Source organism: Crocodylus siamensis, chromosome 5 (genome assembly GCF_052110815.1).
Source record: "Crocodylus siamensis isolate JL-2025a chromosome 5, ASM5211081v1, whole genome shotgun sequence".
Classification (NCBI taxonomy): domain Eukaryota; kingdom Metazoa; phylum Chordata; order Crocodylia; family Crocodylidae; genus Crocodylus; species Crocodylus siamensis.
The window spans coordinates 115,465,638-115,478,665 of NC_143399.1; the positions used below are offsets into that span (position 1 = coordinate 115,465,638).

The 13,028-nt window shown below is 38.2% G+C and overlaps 1 protein-coding gene across 1 annotated transcript in view; it reads right to left on the reverse strand.

Annotated features, from left to right (window-relative positions):
• CNTNAP2 (contactin associated protein 2) overlaps positions 1 to 13,028 on the reverse strand; it is a 1,889,175-nt gene that overhangs the window by 1,619,069 nt on the left and 257,078 nt on the right. The window lies entirely within an intron of this gene.

Sequence of the window (13,028 nt, forward strand, 5' to 3'; positions counted from 1 at the left end):
ATCCCCTGCCCCAGGCAGGAATGAGTGCTGGGGTCAGATGACCCCAGCCAGGTCTCTGTCCAATCTCTTTTTAACCACCTCCAAGGAAGGGGATAGCACCACCTCCCATATTTTGGCAACCCTCACTGTAAAGAATTTTTTCCTGATGTCCAATCTGAATTTGCACTCCTCCAGTTTGGAAAGCCATTATTTCTAGTTACCCCAACAGGCGCTCTGGTAAACACTGTATCCTCTATTTCTTGCTGCCTCGCACTATGATCAGTTTGTAGGTGGCCACGAGATCACCTCTCAGCCACCTCTTGTGGAGGATGAAGACGTTCAGGCCTCCCAGTCGACATCGGGTTTTTTCTGTAGGCCTTTAACCAGATGAGTGGCCCTCCTCTGAACCCTCTCCAGGCCATCCATGACCCTCCTAAAGTGTGATGCCCAAAATTGGATGCAGTATTCTAGCTGCGACCTAACCAATGCCACGTAGAGGGGAAGCATCACCTAACCAATGCCACGTAGAGGGGAAGCATCACCTCCCTAAACCTGTTTGTGATGCACCTACTTATGCAAGAAAGGGTGCGGTTAGCTTTACTTATTACTCCATCACACTGGTGATTCATGTTCATTTTAGAGTCAACTACAACTCCGCGATCCTATTCCTCAGTTGTGCTACTGGGAGTGGTACCTCCCAGGCTGTAGGAGTGTTGATTCTTCATCCCCAGGTGCAACACATGACACTCACTTCATCTTGCTTGTTTGTTCCTAGTGCCTTAGCTCCTGCTTATTTATTTTTGATGCCGTTCTGTGGATGCTGGTTATTGGCTTGCTGGCTTCATCCTGCTCCTGGTTTTTGTCTGCTGACTCCTTGTTCTGGAATCCAGCCTTGACCCCTAGGATCCAAATTCCAGTCAAGACTCCTGTCCTTTAATGGCCAGCTCCTGACTTGTGGCTTAGCTTAGTGATTACCTACATCCTAGTTCCATACCACTATAGCTGTCTGCACTGGTTACCCAGTCTGGTGACTTTTGTTTGGATCCTTGCCTCTTGTTCTCGATTCCTCCTGTCTCCTGGATCTTACCCAATGTAAATTCCTTGTGTCCTTGTCCCTTACAGAATTCAGCCCCTTCACCTGCCTGCTCCTGATCCCCTGGTTCTAATTTGGACCCTTATTTCCCTGACCTTGTCTGTTCTTTATCTCCTGAGTTGTGATCCTATAAGGTCAAACCCGAAGTGCCTGCATCTTGGTCATGCCCATGCCAAAAGAGCATTTGAGCTAATAACACCCATTGATGTTTACAGGACAGGTCATATCTCTAAGCATTTTGTGGGGGGGGTTCTTTGCAAGAATTAACAGACAGTGTTTCATTACACTGAGGTTGTGGGGATTTACTACAGCATCTTCACAACAGAATAGATACTTTAGAGGGAAAAGAGAGGAATGAAAAAATGATAATGTCAGGAAAAAAGAATCAAACAGAGTATCTAGATCCTGCTGCACCTCTCTGAACTAGTCTTATCTGCTCCTTGTTAGCACTGGATTTATGACCCAGATACCCTCAGACTGGCCATGATCCAGGTAGACCCAAACCCTCAGACTGGCCATGATCTCTCCATTTGATAACAGGCAAATTGTACTGATACACAATGATAGCAGATAAGAATAATGCAAACAATTCTGCATCTACCAGTCCCAAGGCTCACAGAATCAAGCTTCATCTAACCAGTACGTGAGCTTCCCTTTGAGGTTCTCTCTTGAATGTCAGATGTCAGCAGCCTGGAGGTCAAAAACTAAGGCCTAGCACACCATGGGGTGGGAAAGACAGGTTGGTGGTGTGCCCTTTGTCCATAATGGCATTGTGTTCCCTTCTTGGTGACCCTTTCCTGCTCTGAAATCCCTTCCTTTGTATCCTTTTTGCCTCTCTGATGACTCTTCATCTCTGGGTATAATTGATTGGTTTTCCCATGGTTATCATACTATCCACATTTTGCCCTTTCAGCATATTCCTTTGTCACATGCATACATCCTAATTTTGGCGTTTACCAGTCTCCTCCTACTTTGGTTCATCTACCAAAAATGAAAATCTAGGTTGTGCAGTTAGGCACTGACCTAGGGCTAATACTTCAGAGTCCCTTATCTCTGTTATAGAATGGTGTATACCAACATGTCTTCAGTTCTCCAGCCTGTGTGTGTGCTTGCTGCTTGCCTGTATCATACACAGTGGGACTTGAATAAACTTTGTCACAAACACGCTTTTAGAAATCAAGTAACCCTTGCTGATGCCATGAACCATTGTTCTAATGCCTATCTACTTTATCTATAAACAAGTTTCCAAAAGCAAACCTCCAAATACCATGTTCTAGCCATCACTCCTCAATGTCATGTTATTCCACACTTGAAATAAAAATACTTTTAGCTGTGGTCCATGCTAGAGACAGTACGTTTAGCCAGAACTTAGTTTGCTATTCTGTAAACATTGATACCTTCAAACAAAAGTCTCTTTTAGGAATGTGTAGATTTGTTTTTTGGTAAACATTAATGCTCAGCTTGCATTTCAGGGACACAATTTGGATGAACTGTGTTCTATCACTGAAAGATGATTTTTCAGTTTGTCTCTCACCATTATTTCTCCAAGTGATTATGGCATATGACTAATGAACTTCAAAAAGAAGTCACATTGAGTCCTTCATAAGTGGAAGACTGGAAAATGAAAAAAAATCAATCCCAATACCAGTGTGATTAAAATATAATATGAAAAATGAGTGGATTGAGACATCAGGTAGAAGGCCTTTGTCAGGCAATAACCAATACTTATCACTATCCTTGACATTAGGGAAACTACTTCAGTTGTCCTTGAACATTCCCATCAGAAAAGTTTTCAAACAGACATACTTGTTTTTCAAAATGCTCATTTCAGCAACATACAAATTTTCCATTCATACTTTAAATGTTATTTCTATTTTATTTTCTGACTGTACTTATTATTTTTACAATATTTTATGATATGTAAAAAAAACCACAAGAAAACCATTTGCTTTAGAAGAATCAATGTTTCAGTTAGAACTATAAAGCAGTTACTTTTATTCTAAAATTTAAATAAAATACAATATTTCTGCTATTCTATTAGGTCATATTGTATTATGTCACCAGTAGTTGCACATAGTATGCATTACTCCTGCAGATATATTATGATAATGAAAACTCAGAGGGTAAACCTTGTAGATTAAGGTTTAAAAGGAAATTAAACTCAAATAACGTTTTCCCAAAAGAAAGATGTGATGTTCACCTGTGTAATACCAAAGGCAGGATCCCACATGGATATAAATCAGTATCTCGTTCACTTTCGGCAGACGCTGCTGATTTATACCACTTAAACATTAGATCCTCAGTAAATAATATTGTCCTGACCCTTCATTAATCCATATTGTGAATGTTAGAAAACACAACATTTTATGTACATGTGCAAAAGGCCTTCTGATTTACCACTAATAGGAACATTTAGAGAGGCTGTTCAACCTAAAATCTGTAATACACATTTAAAATGCTTTATCCATCCTTTATATTTTTTTTAAATACTTTTAATGATCAACCAGTGATCATAAGGATTTTTAAGACTAGTATGAAAAGGTAAGGTGTTTGTTATATACAGCAAGATAATGATTATGGTGGAAGAATTGCTATTAGAACCATACTGAAAATATTTCAATGACAAGTGTTCAAGTTAAACTTGGTAGTGTTTGTGTGTCTGATTTAAAAAAAATCTATTCATATATATTAAAATATATACATATAATATATTTATAATATATCATATAATCAAATGTTTCAATGACACTATTACTGTTCCTGTTTTTTTAGAAACTTCAAGTCAATGCATCCTAGTAGACGTTCTTATTTGAATACAGTAGAGATGTAATCAGAATAAACAATGCAAATGATCCAAATTTCAGCTGCCTTAATTACTGTTAATAAATAAAAATAAATTATTTTAATTCTATAAATCACAGCAGCTAAACTTAAAATTTAGACTACATATCTATCTAAATCCACTTCCCTCAAGGCCAGACATACTTGAAACAACCAACTTTATTAAGCAATTATTTCATCACTCAAGTCAGAGTGAAATATTAACATTTCTAATAACTATACTAGATTCCAGCTATCAAGAGTGAGATTTCACCATTTTCACGGTAAAAGAGCTTTATTATAAAACTGCCTCTTCCAGTCATAAATGTAACGATAAGCTATCATACCTAACAACTCAAACACTGTTTCTCCTTATAAAAAGTTAAAACTGGAACCACGTTGTCTAAAAGCAAATGCAAGGAATTTGTGTAGGAAATAGTGTCTGCTACCTGGCAGTATTTATAATATTGCCATTATTATAAGAGTATATGATAATTCCATTATGGACATATAATGTAGCCAAATTTAAAAAAAAAAAACTTGCAAAAATTGAAACCAACTGAACGATTCAAGAGTTTGCCTTTATCAGGGTTAGAGGCCAAAACATATCTGAGCTTTTCAGAACCACTCAATAGCTCATGAAGGACCTTTCATATTGAGAAACCTGATACAAAGGAGCTCTATCACAAAGTATTTTCAGCACCACATCCTGCACAATAGAACTTCAACAGTTAGGCAGTATTTTATTCCCAAGAGGGCAAGGAAAAAGAAGGATTTTACCTATAACTCTTTCAAAGGGCAAATGCTAAGATAGTCAATTCACTGTCTTGCTGAAACTTGGAGTTAAATCCATTTTAGGTCATAGATGAATTCTTTTGATGGTAGCCACAAAAGCATCACACAATCCCTGAAAAAACACTCAGGATAGATTAAGTTAGTTGAAGAGCTGTTGTCAAGGTGTGATGTTCACCTGTATGATACCAAAGGCAGGATCCCACATGGATATAAATCAGTATCTCCCTTCACTTTTGGCAGAAGTTGCTGATTTATACCACTTAAACATTAGACCCTCAGTAAATAATATTGTCCTGACCCTTCATTAATCCATATTGCGAATGTTAGAAAACGCAACGTTATATACATGTGCAAAAGGCCTTCTGATTTGCCACTAATAGGAACATTTAGAAAGGCTGCTCAACCTAAAATCTGTAATACATATTTAAAATGCTTTATCCATCCTTTATAGATTTATAGGGAAGGGGTTTATATTATTGCCATACATCGTGTTGTTAATGGCATCATGGAGTAAAACTGGTACTCTGATGAATTATGAAGGAGACTGTGGTAGTTTTATTTATTAATTTATTTTTAAAATCTTGCATGGTTCATTATTGCACTACCTGTGCTCAGGCTTATCAGGACAGCAGAAATTTTCACCATGTTAAATAAATGTGTAAAATACACCAGTTAAATAATCCAGAACAGACGATAAAATGTATTATATGAAAAATCACTGTGGGTAGTGTGACATGTTCAACTCAACCCTTCCTAAGTACAGTTTAAAAGGGAATAAGCATACATTAAAACAGTTTAGCACATGTTAAATGCCCTCGTTGTGTTGCAAATTTGTTCTCTTTCAGGCTAGGTTTATCTCCCAACACTTACTAACTTTAATAGGTCACTACAGTCTAATGATGTGTAGCTGTTTCAAGTAAACACGTGACACCATTCCAACACTAGTAACTAATCCATTGCAACATTCCAATGACTTGCAATTACTGCAAGTAAATGTGTAACAAGGCCCTGAAATCATGCATGCAGCTGTACTACAACACACTCAATTCAGGTACTTTGCGGCTTGGGACAGAAATTACATACAACCTGGTCTAAGTGATTAGAAACCAGTTCAAATCTGTAACACAACAGAAGTTCAGTGCACATAAACTGGTTTCAACATGGCCAAAAATGGTTTAAGATAAATGGGGATGGATGTAGTATCAGACTTAACTGATTCAGGTTAAATCAGTTTATTGAACTTCTATCCCAGATCCCTTCCAGATTCAAGTTAACTCACAGTACTCCATCATCCCACGATGCTTTGTATGTCTCCTGAAAAACCTCCCTTGCAGGGTGGGCAGGCTAGCATTGGCTCAAGCTGTCTGCTCCAGCCAAGCAGAGGCATGTTCTAGTGCCTCTCTGGTTTCTGACCTGGGCCACTGCATTTTCAGAATCTAAAGTGAGCATCTTTCAGTTTAATAGGCATAGGGTAATAAAATGGGCAGCCTCCCACTTTTGACATCTGGGTTATCCCAACAAGTCATGGCAGGTGAGACAGGGCAGAGTGCCCTAGACAAAGTGGCAGGCCAGTATGGTGACCAACTATGAGTAGGCATCTTTGTCCCATCCCATATACACGAGTCAAGATTGGTAAAATGCATGGAGTAAGTAAACAACCTTTTCCAGAGCTGCCCAATGTTGATCCTGTCTCTCTGTGGCCTGCAGGTTTGAAAAGATTAGTGGAGCCTTCAGACAAGAACACTTACATGGGGGACACAGTCTTGTGATTTTTTTTTAGTCATAAGTAATCAGGAAGAGTTTTCATTAATTATACAAGTTTTATGCATGCACACATCCCTACCTCAAGTCCATGATACTAGCCACAATTAAAAATGCAGGTGTTATTACAAATATTTTTTTAAATGAACACAACACTGTTATTCAAAACAAAGTGATGATTTTAGTTGCCTGAAGATGTAAAAGATATGTTTTTAAAAGGGACCCTCCATTTCCAAATTCACATTATAACACTAGTTTCCCAAGTGAAGAATGCTGTAAATTGCTCATGTAACATATTTTAATCTCATAAACTTTTTTCTTTTTACACTACCTATAAAAGGTTGAACTTTCTTCCAAGTACCCATTGTTATTCTCTGCCAAAACAATTATATGGAACTGTTCAATTGTTACAGGAACAGGAGATTTGTTGGCAGTAATTATACATGCAATTTGTTTACTTTAGAGAACAAAATAAAATGCAAACAAATTACAGTATCCTGCCAAAATGGCATTTTTCTAGATATTTCTTCCCAGAAGAAGAGAGGATTTCTTAAAAGTGCATTTGAAAAAACATTTATATATAAGTGTTTTCCACTCAAATATTTACCTGCTTCCAAATATCTAGAAGGCCAAAAACAAGACAGACAAGAGAGAGAGTTTCAGACAAGTTACAGAAACTTAACCAAAGGCAATGTCCCACAAAAAAGCACAGAAAACACTTACTAAGGTAGTTTAAAGCTCAACAAAGAACACTGCTCAAAACAAAGCAAGATTTGTTACATATTATCAGCATATGTCAATATAATTTACCACCCCAGGTTTCACTATAATGGAATAATAGAGCATAAGCTGCATTTTAAAAATTGACAATACAACAAATTGCATTAAAGTGACTATCTGGAGCCATTTCAAAATGCAGGATCAATGATCCAGTTCACAAGGGATAGGAAAGTACCATCACTTGAGCCATCCAAAATAGTTACAGTAAAGCACTGGAGAACGTACTTCGGTATACAGTACTTTGCTGGAAGGGAAATATATTAGATCAACAAAAAAAGTTTTAATTTGAATAGTCTGAGGAGAAGAAAAAGGAATTCAGTTCACCTCATTTGCACTATCACTGCAAGACTATATGAATATAGTTTAAATACAAATGCTAGGTTGGTGTTTTCCAAAAGACTGCTTTTCAATTGGAAAATGCCTGGGTGGTCAGGGAGATGGAGACCCATAAAATAATTTGACTTTTGTTTACTAAAATAAAGGTTGAGAGGGGATATTATTGTTCTTATGTTTGAAGTGAATATCAGGAAGGGAGATACAATTTTCCAGGATACAAGGCAGTCAGAAATTTAGAATGAAAATTGGTAGATGGAAAAGTTAAATTTTAAAAATAGCTTTTAAGAAGCATTGGGACAAAAAACTGAGTTGCTTCAAAATGGAGCTCAACATATTTATGAAAGAGAGAGTATGTTAATGGTGTTCTGCTGATCAGCTCAAAACTCTCAGGTGTGTGGCTAAAGGCTTTTGCTCAAATACTCAGAGAAAAATTATAGCCTACTCTGGTGCCAGCAGGGATTTTTCCCACAGTTTAAATTGTCTTAGGAAAGACTGCTATCTTCTGCAAGGCCAGCATGTTCCTCTTCCTAGCATTATTCAAGTACATTTTAACTTAACAAATTCCTGGCCATGACAATGACCAATTCTTGACCGCTGCAGTGGCCAATACCAATGGTATCCATTAGGCTTATATAAAGTACCTAGTATTAATTTTGGATTTGGCTGATTTGGGGGACAATTCATTTCGGTGATTAAAATCACTGTCCCAAATTGATTCAGCTCAATCTGATTCAGAGATTCTGCCACCATCGAATCAGCCAAATCTCTGAATCAAACAGGCCCTATGTCCTGCCTGCTCTCCCAGCCCTGTCAATCACTGCTCCACCCAGCCCAGCATCCCAGCATTTAAAATAAATAAATAAAAGTCCCATGCTGACCGGCTCCTGGCAGGCGGGTGGGCAATTCCCACTGCCTCCTACTGCCCTGTGCTACACGGTGGGGCTCTGCCACAAGCCCTCAGAGGTCCCGATCCCTGCTGCAGCAACTGGTGAGTGAGGGGCTTTTTTTTGTTTTAAGTGCCGGGACACTGGGGGCTGGTGGCGCAGCAGAAAGGGGTCAGGGGGCACTCAGGGTGGCTGGAGGAGCAGGCAGGGGATGGGGCCTGCAGGGGTTCCCCCATGATCCCCTCCCTCCCCCTCACCCTCTATTGACCAGCACAGAGTGAGGGTCCAGCTCCCTGAGGCAACGAGTAGGGACTGCTGAAATTGCTGAATCTCTTCCAAAGCTTTTCCACATTGATTCAGAGGCTTTGAATCAATTCAGACTTTTTATTGGTCTCCCAGTTCAATTCAGATTCAGGGATTTGGCTGCTGAATCAGGCCAAATCTCCAAATTGAATTGGCAACTGAAGCTTTGCACAGCCCTAGTGTTCATGTGTCTCCTGCTCTTTACTTCTGGCACACTGTAAATTTTTTGAGAATTGTTTGTACATCAGAGACCAACTTTTGGCTTTACCACTTGATTTATTGATATTGATGGGGAAAGGGGGGCAGGGTGGGGAAGTTTTGAAAAAAAAACAGATTCTGTTAATTCAGGTCAGCTGATCGAAAAAGAGACCTATGATCAGTTTGTTCCTGAAATCATTTAGGTTTGGCAGTCAGTTCAATGGGATACAGGTTTTATCCTTACTTTAAGCAGATACTTTTAAACTGACTGGGTGAGTTCTACAAAGTGAGAAGATTTCTGGTCCCACTACAGTAAAACTCTTATGTACATGCTTAATTTTAAGAAGATGACTAGTCCTGTTATTTGCTTCACTTACAATGGAATAAATCAGGAATTATTTATTTAAATTATGCTTGTGGGGCAACATTTTATATTGCATTAGCTAGAAATAATTTTAAAAGAGTTTTTAAAATAACCTTAGCAAATATAGTTCAGACCTGAAGAAGAATGTCTTGCATTCAAAAGCCTGTCTACCTTTATTCCAACTACATAGGTGGTTGTATAAAAGCTATCGCCCTAAGAAATCCTTGCCTCCTGTGTGATTTCTGGACCATCAAAGCTACAACAAGATCACTTTTACACTACACAAATATAGTTTTGCATTCTCCCCTGTCTACCAGAAATAGACCTAGAGTTTATTATTTGGTAAAAATGCTCAGAAGTAATCATGCCCATCATAGGACATAACCAGTGCTATTAAAATAAAATATATTGAGTAAAAGCATATTTCACTTCATCTAAAATATTTTATGAAAGAAAAGGGAATCCTCAGATGTGTTCCACATATTTATAGCATGCCACCCAAATCTCAATTAGAGGCAATGGCAACACCATAAAAATATTATTGCTACACTGTGTTTTTAAAGTTAGAAAAGCCATTATTCTACTTTTCAAGCATTAAAAGCATTGAAAGACTCCAAGGAATTCGTAAAACTGTTCCAAATTAGAATTTTATCATCCATCAGTAATCTCTTGAACAAATAAAGTGCATTTGCTCGTTTCATATTCATAAATGCCATTAGTTTAATTGAAATGTTTGAAAAATACAAAGCACAGATTTTTTTCCACAACTAAGCTTTAATTAAACATGCAAATGTCTTTCAGCCATGACTTATGGTGAATAATTGACGTAAAGAGAAAAAATGGCCAATAATTTATAGCTTATCTCTTTTTCCATATCGAAAAAATCAATAGAAGCCAGACTGAGAACAGAATGTTAAAAAGTTCCTAGTTCTGAGGATTTTCTAAGTTTGCATAATAAATGTGACAACCCTCCTGCAGCACTCCTTTTATCACATTAGTTCCACAAACCAGTTTATCCGAGTGCATTGTTCACACAGAAAAAATTCTCATTTATTTATAATTGCCTAATCAACTGAAACTTAATTGCATTATGCTGTAAGGACCTTTGATGGAGCTTTAAAAATCTACATAAACATTATTAATTTGGAAGCCTAATTAATAAGAATAAAAAATAAACTTCAAAAAAAAAAAAAAGAAAAGAAAAAGCTGCTTTTTATTGTGGTGGTGAGCTACTTATGGACTACTATAAAATGCATTTTAATAATCTTTCTGCTTTCCTGTTGGTAAATTTTGCCACAAAAAGCTACAAAAATAGAAAAGTTATTAGAAGGAATTTGTTGGTTTTTATTATAGCTAGACATTTCCAGTAACATTTGAACAGTAAATGGAAAAGGAGCTAGCACTGAGCTGATTTTTCAGGAGGAAATCATTTTGTTGAAGGAAAAAAAGGAGACTCACAGAAGTGTCACTTTAATATCTCCTTGTCTCTGAAATGTTGTAGAAGACTCTGCTATATATTTATCCCATTAAAAGTGTTGCTAATACAGGTCCTGTTGTAAATACTTTGAAGTCAATGGAGTCATGACAGCATAAAACCAATGCAAGCAAGACAAGAATCAGTTTAAGACTTGACAAAGAAAGAGGGGAAAAAAAAAGACATGACCAAGATTGGTACTTCATGTCCAATATCAATTAAGTAGAAGTGTTTTGAGAGTAGGTATAAACCAGATAAAAAGATGTTTTTTGAGTAAGAATAAACCAAAACCAATGTTATGACTTGAAGAGCATCAGAGAAAAATAATACCCAACTCTGGTGTTAAGTCCCTTGCAACAATTTGGAACCCACACCTGGATCTCCCTTAAATAAAAGCATGTGCAAGTGTATCAATCCTAGTATACCAGTATGCCAGCCTTTTTTCTTCAGCTCTGATTGACATGTAACAGCTTTCCATGGCCTTCAAAATCATATACAACTGTCTTTCTTCTTTCCTTTATTTACCTGTGTAACCGTATTGTTAGCGTTCATAAGAGAAAAATACAGGAATACTAACTGCTGGCTATAAGGTTTTTATACTCTCTCTATATAGTCCTAAAATGTGTGAAGAAATGTTAATAATAAATTGCTAATTTAGAAGGAAGAAGTCTCCTCAAAAAGGATAGATTTTTTTTCTGATAACACATAAGAATTGAGGACTAGATGATGTATAAATGAAGAGTAATGAAACAGGTCTGTTATGCTTGCCCCTGCAAAAATCTTACAATCCAAACATAGGTCAGGAAATGAATGATAGATGTATACAGACAGAACACCTGTATGTGTTCAGAACACATCCCTGGGGCCAGTGCCATACCTAGACTCTTGGCGGCCTTGGGCAAACTTTTAGTATCAGCCCCCACCCTCCCGCTTTGCTAGAGATAATGATAACAATAATCAGACAACGGGAAAAAATACCATTTTCATGTCCCCTTTTTGTCTGGGCCCTGGGTGCCCACCCAGTTTGCCCATGCCTGTGCCCAGTCCTGCCGAGGGCTGGGAAAACCCAGCCACTCACTCCAGCCCTGGGACTGCACTCTTCTTACTGCACCCCCAACGCTGACCAGACTACTTTTAGCCCCCCAATCTCCCTTTCCCAGATAGGCAAGCACCCACAGACCCACCATGCCTCAAAATCACTAGCCTGGACCCATTATCCCGCAACAAGCCTGCCCATCCCTCCCTGTACCCCGAGTTGCATGGGGTTTCTGGTACAGCTTCTGGCATCGGCAAACATGTGCACTCACCACTCCTGATCTATGATCATGCAGTTTAAAGCAAGCTTTTTGTATGTTTTTGTGAAGTTCTTCCAAATCATGAAGGGAAAACATAGAGATATTCCTTATTATGATGCAAAAGCTCAGCACTGCCTAGTATGTTTGTGTACTCCAGATACCCCTCACAAAAGAGCTAATTAGCCAAGGTGCTAATTAGTCCCCCACTCATGACTAGAAATGGGTATTCTTGTCATGAGTCCTAAGATCATCCAAAAATGTATATGTAGATGAGGTCCAGGGCAACCTGGTTTGGCTTCACCTCATAGAGGGTGGGACCATGCTAATCATATGCAACAGGCTGAGTGAGGGACTGAAAGAGGGATTCTGCATCAACTGTTTGGGGTCTGGTTTGGTGGTGGTTGCCAGTCATTTAAGAAAAATGCAGCTCAGTTATGGAAGTGAAGAGGAAGGTGAAATGCATGCAATGTAGTGACTCAAAATGACTGACAAAGAGTCAGGGCTGAATGGGACTGTGCTCAATGGGCACTACTGTGTCTTTTATTCAGATGGCTTGCACTCACCTATCTTCACAGCAAGTTTCCATACATGTTTGCCCCATATCAGCTGTGTGCTTTAAAGCCATGTTCAGTATTAGCTGCATTTAATCAACTTCATAGTTGGTTTCTATTACTTAGTACATGCTACTTTTAGCATATGAATGTAAGGTGAGGAACTTCCCTTCCTATACCTCCCCAACCCCCCACATTTATTGAGGGGAGGGGGATAAACTTGTCTTAATTTTGAGTAAATACAATATATTCTATTTACAGGGATTACACTTTTACCAGATCGAAAGTCAGTCTATACCTATAGCAAAACAGAAGACCAGCACAGACTGGTTTAAAAATGGTCTAAACCTGGTCTAAAATTTGCACCCCCCTTCCCCTCCTCACCACTAAAGGGT